At 39.7% G+C, this 6,496-nt stretch overlaps 1 pseudogene; it reads left to right on the top strand.

The window, feature by feature from the left end:
• The first annotated feature begins 2,802 nt into the window (after positions 1 to 2,802).
• Positions 2,803 to 2,866, top strand: LOC129506830 (U4 spliceosomal RNA; annotated as a pseudogene).
• Positions 2,867 to 6,496: the final 3,630 nt, after the last annotated feature.

Consider the following 6,496-nt stretch of genomic DNA (forward strand, 5'->3'; position numbering starts at 1 on the left):
AAATAAGCTCCCTCTAGTTCTTTTCAGAATGTTTGATAATTAGCTTTTGGGCTCTTGTACTGCTTCCATGCACACATGCACATGTGCCTGCACACACACATACATCAAACCATGTCAACTTAGATGTCCGAGGACTGTACTTTAGTGTAATTACAGCAGCCTTCTTTGTCTCTTCCATCTTCTGTATCTTCGGCTTGGTGTTTTGAGATACTGATCTACTTCTTTCCCTGATCCTAGATCCTACTAGAAACGTGTCCCAGGCACTGTGCTGGGTGCACAGTGGGGCTCCTCTATGGGTGCAGCCCAGATTTGTATGTGCTGCTGAGGAAGAACAGGTGACAGCACATCACCAGTACCTAGACAAATTCTTTATTTTGCACAGGCACCTGGTTTCTAATTAAGCTTAGGCATAAACAGATAAAGATTGATGGATTGCTTTATGATGGAGACAAGTGAGCATCAGGTGATGACAAACCTTGAGACACAGTCAAAAGTGAGTACAGTGAGTCAGACACCATGGGACAGACTCAGCAAGAATGCCTGAGAGCTGGTGACCGGGAGGATGGGAACCCACCCTCATAGATCTTCTTGGCCTCATAGGGGCAGCAAACTATGCATGTCCTAAGACTTGAGCAAGATAAATCAGCACAAGCAAACATGCCCAAAGCTCTCTTCCCTTGCCACATTTCATTCTATTTGTCATAGGCCCCCCCTCCATGCTGTCACCATAACAACCACATTCTATGACAAATGACAGAGCCATCATCGGGAAAGACAGAAGAACCAGACATACCCAATGACTCTCCCATTCAATTTAACCTCACATTTCCAGTCTCATTCTTTCTGTGAGCTTCAGCGTCTTGAGATAGGTCATACCTGCCTGTGGATCACTGAAAATTTTCCAGCAGGATCTTCTACATGTTATAACCAGATCAAAGGCATTTCTTTGACCCTCTCCAAATATTAACTGATCAACTTGATATTAAATGAATATAAAATATGAGTTTGGATAAAGACAAAGGTGAAAATTTCTAAAATAGGAAATGCATGTGTTCTTTTTCTGTCCATAAGGAAATGCAGAGTGACGTGGGTTGTGTCCTGGGATAAAAAAAGAGGAACTCTTTCCAAACTTCATGCCTTCTAGACCTCTGCTCTATACGTGGAGGAACACCCCTTGTCCCCCATCTGATTCGAGCCCTTTTCAGGAGTCAAGAGGACTCCTCCTTGAAGAGGACTGTTTACCTCACCAGTTACCCCACACCAGTTAAAGCCATCGCTTGGAACTGACTAGACCTAAAATCATGTTTTAGGATGGATAGCCCTTCTCGAAATTTTAGCCAGGGAGAAGATTAAGTTGGATGGACTTTTAAACATAGCCCAAGATTAAGTCTCCCTTATTTTAATGACTCAGAAAAAATCTTTCAGGGAATTTATTTGTAAGCAACTCATATTGCCCAACTTTCTGTTTATGTACATACTCTGTTGGCTTGTTTACCCCATTATAAATAAAAGTCTCTTAAAAGGCTATCAGAGTAAGTATGGATTATTATTTTGCCTTTTTATTTTAATTTTTTAAAGATTTTATTTATTTATTTGGCACAGAAAGAGCATAAGCAGGGGGAGAATCTGGCTCCCTGCCAAGCAGAAGCCCCATGTAGGGCTCTATCCTAGGACCCTGGTATCATGACCTGAGCCAAAGGCAAACTCCTAACTGACTGAGCCACCCAGGTGCCCTTATTTTGCCTTTTTAAATAATGAATCATTATTAAAGTGGGTTGAAGGAAAAACAACATGGCTATTTAATCCATCACATGGTGTGTAAACAATTCTATCTACAGATACATGTATAGATACACTGCATATATAGATATATCACTTTACACATAGATATATCACTACATCTATCCATCCATCCATGTCACAATAGTCCAGATGTTGCAACAACCTCTTGAATGTCGCTATGTTTCTAATTTCACTTTCTTCTATTTTCCACACTGCAACCAAAGTCATTTTTCGAAATGTAAAAATGGTACTTTCATCTTACTATGCAAATAGTTCTTGTCTCTTTACATTGTTGCAGTTCAAAAGCCCTTCATGATTTTTCTCTCCAACAGCATCATCTGCTGCTCCATTCCCACTCTTCCTCTCTCCTCCAGCCCATGGGAGCCCTCACCATTACCTCAGTGCTCTAGTGGCCTGTGCCTGTGTCCGTACTGACCCTGCTGGGTCACCTGGCCTGCCTTCTGCCCCCTGTTGAGCTCATGTTTCACCCTTTCAAACCTAGATATGTATCTACTCCCCTCCCCTCAGCTCATTCACCCTCACTTTGGGTCACCACTCTATCCTGTATTTACCTTCATCATACCATCGAAACCAACACTTGTTTATATTTGTGTCCCCTAACAAGGCTGTAAACTGTTTGGGGACAGGGTCTGTGTCTAGTTTTGTCTTTTCTGTGCTGAAAACAGTATACACAGTATACAGTAAGTGTGCAATATATATAAACTGAATGAATGCATGAATGGAACTCTTGAGGATATTTTAATAACCTATAGAGAAACTGGAGAATAAATTTTTTAAGTTGTTCTTAAATTTTATTTATTTTATTTAAGATTTTATTTATTTATTCATGAGAGACACACAGGGAGAGGCAGAGACATAGACAGAAAGAGATGCAGGCTCCCGTGGGGAGCCTGATGAGGAACTTGATCCCAGGACCCTGGGATCAGGACCTGAGCCAAAGGCAGATGTTCAACCACTGAGCCACCCAGGTGTCCCAAATTTTATTTTATTTTAAAGATTAGCTTTGTGCAGTGGCAGTATTGTAGCCAATGAGGTTTATCCAAGGCACATTTATTGCTAATTATTTTAAAGATTTTACGTCTGCCTTTGGCTCAGGGTGTGATCCTGGAGTCCCAGGATCAAGTCCTACATCAGGTTCCCAGCATGGAGCCTGCTTCTCCTTCTGCCTATGTCTCTGTCTCCCTCTCTCTTTCTGTCTCTCATGAATAAATAAATAAAATCTTTTAAAAAATAGTATTAAAGATTTTATTTATTTGTTTGAGACAGTAAGTGACAGAGAGAGCACCAGTAGGGGAGGAGTAGAGGGAGGGGGAGAAGCAGACTCCTCGCTGAGCAGGGAGCCTGATGCAGGGCTTCATCTCAGGACTACAGAATCCTGACCTGAGCCGAAGGCAGATGCTTAACCAACTGAGCCACCCAGACACCCCTGATGTCCTCAAATTTTAGATTCACATAATTTCTTGCCCTTATGCTCTACTGAAGCTAGTATGGATCCCCAAAGGATCAGTGTTAAGGAAAGCCACTTTCAAACTCTTTAAAAATTTTCACAGAGCACTAAACTTGTATTCATTAGGATGATACAAATATAAATTAAGGGTAACCTTAATATCTCTTAATATAGCCTGAACCGTTTAATCTCGGGTTCACATAAAGCTCACTGCAGTAATGTGTAAGTAGATCAGTGGGCCAGAAACAAGTCTAAAGACAGAGTCACATACATATATTCAGAATACGAAATCTGTTACTACAAATCAGTAAGGAAACAACAGTATATTTAGTAAATTGTACTTAGATAGCTATCTCTTCATCTTGGAGAAAGTAAAGTGGCAAAATATGTTATGAATAAAATTCTAAAAAGAAAACAACAGATTAGCAGAGAATATTTGCAGCACCTTAAAAAGTAATAATATCTAAATTATGGTTTATAAAAAACTTATAACATAAAAATTAAAAAACAAAAGGTCAAATAGACATAATGAACAGAGGAAGAAATATAAATGACTGTTACACATTTGAAAAATATTCAACCAAAAAAATTTTTAAATGCCAATGTGATATCGATATCATTTTTCACTCACTAAATTGGCAAACAGATTAAAGATCGAAGATATTCAATATTGGCGAGGATATAAACACTATTATTCACTGTTATAGAAATGCAACTTTTGTTTTTTTTTTAAGATTTTATTTATTTATTAATGAGAGACACACAGAGAGAGGCAGAGACATAGGCAGAGGGAGAAGCAGGCTCCCTGTGGGAAGCCCGATGTGGGACCCAATCCCAGAACCCCAGGATCATGATCTGAGCCAAAGGCATATGCTCAACCACTGAGCCACCCAGGCATCCCAGAAATGCAAGTTTTTATTTAATATTTGTAAAATAAATTTTGTGTGCTTATCAAAATTTTATATGTGTATACCTATTTAACCTTAGAAGTATCTGTATATTTTGGATATAATAATGTATAACACCTCCTTATTTGTAGTGCTGAAAAATTGGATTCAGTTTAAGTGTATGTCAACAGAATCATGGTTATATAGAAAGCAGTACATATAAATTACGGGATATTGGGACACTTGGGTGGCTCAGTGGTTGAGCATCTGCCTTTGGCAGATCACTGGTTCTCTCCCCAGTGGTCCCGGGATCAAGTCCCACATCAGGCTCCCTGCATGGAGCCTGCTTCTCCCTCTTCCTATGTCTCTGCCCCATTCTCTCTCTCTCTCTCTCTCTCTCTCTCTCTCTCATTCTGTGTGTGTCTCATGAATAAATAAATAAAATCTTTAAAAAAATTATGGGATACTTTACTGGTGTTCAAAAGCATAGGTAGATCTATATACTAACATGGATTGTTACATAGGTTAAGTGAAAAGATTAAGGATCCCCCCATATTATAACCTCTATGTATGTACGTTCATCCATTGATAGTTTGTATATACATAACACAAGGTCTGGAGATATGTTCACCTAATTTTTACCTTTGGGAAAAGGAATGGACTATGACTGTAGGGAAAGACCCTCCATGTTTTTCTTTATCTAATCTTTTATTGTCTTTTCTTTCCAACTTGAACATGTCTTATTGGGGGAATAAACAATAGAGAGATTAAAAAACTTTAAGTGTACCACTAACTAGAACTCTTGTTATCTATCATGATATCACTGAGCAAAGATGGCTTAATCACATCAAAAGAAGATTAAGGTACAATGTCTAGATGAACTTTCTGAGGCTACTGGTGCTAACGAGGGACAGGGTGAGGCAGACATAGTTTGTTGCATTAATAAGATTGGGAAGAAGTATACCCAACACCTAGAACCAGGTATTCAGGGAAAATGGTGAGAGGTACAGGTCAAGGCTAACAGCCAGTGTCCACAATCTCAGAGATTTACAGGGTATCCTCATCCCAGGTGGCAGACTAGGAAAGGAAACTGGAATGTGGTTGGCAGCAGGGATCAGAGACCTAGCCAAAAGCCTGGAGTGCAGGGAACAGACCTCAGGCCCTAGGGTGGAGCTTTGGGAGATAGCAAGAGCAAAGGAGAGCCTTCAGGGTACAATCTACCTGAGTCAGAGGTTGTGACAAGGCCACAGCTACGGACCCATAAAGAGAAAAGCAGACCCCAGTTTTAGAACGGTGGTGAGCTATCTGTTCACATGAAATGTGACCATTGACCAGGGTGTAGGGTAGGGCCAGACCTATATCATAGTGCCACATGTTCTAAACTCTGGGTAAGAAGACTGTGGAAAGGGCAAACAGTCAGGTGTTGGTATAATTCAGGGTAACTGAGAAAGTGCTGCAGACCTTGGCCTCTTAGTTAACTCTCCAACACTGTACGATCAGGATCAGAATACATTGGTCTAGACTGGGGATCAAAAAACAGGACCCCACAACAGAATCTGAAGAAATATTAGAGATAGTGCTGACTCAAAATGAAGATTTCTAGAATCTCTGGTAGATATTCCTCAAAGAAGGCTTCTTATTTTGAGAGTCATTAGGCATTGAGAGACTGGTCACGTATCTCCACGTTAGGTCTAAGCACATCGATCTTGTTGGTTCTCTCTCCTGAACTTTCCAGGAGAAATATCTACCTGTAATTGATGGAGTAGCAAGCAAAAGGAAGAGACACCAGTGCTGTCTTAGATTTATGACCCCTTTTTTCACTCAAGGTAAGAACTCCAGAATTCAGAATATATTCTTATCTGATACATGGGACTAGATTAAATGTTGAACTACATGATAGATGAAGCTGAATTAATTAATGTCAGTTCTCATATAAATGGCTTATGATGAGAAACAATGAAATTAAGGAGAGTTGATGTGATACATCATCATTCCTCTTCATTTAATCCAGCTGAGAGGTGGGCCAGAGGAAGATGCATTGCATAAATGAAAAAATGGGCAGAGTTGGTAATACATATACATTCATTTCCTTTTCAGAGTTGTCAAGAGTTGTTCTCATGAACCTAAAATTCATATTTAGTGTACAAACAAGCTCCATGCTTTCATTTAAAAGCAATCTGGCTTGTTCTGTCTGGCAATAACATAACCCTTTATTTTAGCAACACAAATTTGGATGGAAAATCAGGGCAAGTTTTCAATGGCTGAAATATTAAAGCTTTAACATCTTTCTAGTTAAGTCCTGGATGAGATGAGCTCCCTTGAAGCCTGGCACACATGATAGCAGGGAATTCAGTATTCC

This window comes from Nyctereutes procyonoides, unplaced genomic scaffold (assembly GCF_905146905.1).
Source record: "Nyctereutes procyonoides isolate TBG_1078 unplaced genomic scaffold, NYPRO_anot_genome, whole genome shotgun sequence".
Lineage (NCBI taxonomy): Eukaryota > Metazoa > Chordata > Mammalia > Carnivora > Canidae > Nyctereutes > Nyctereutes procyonoides.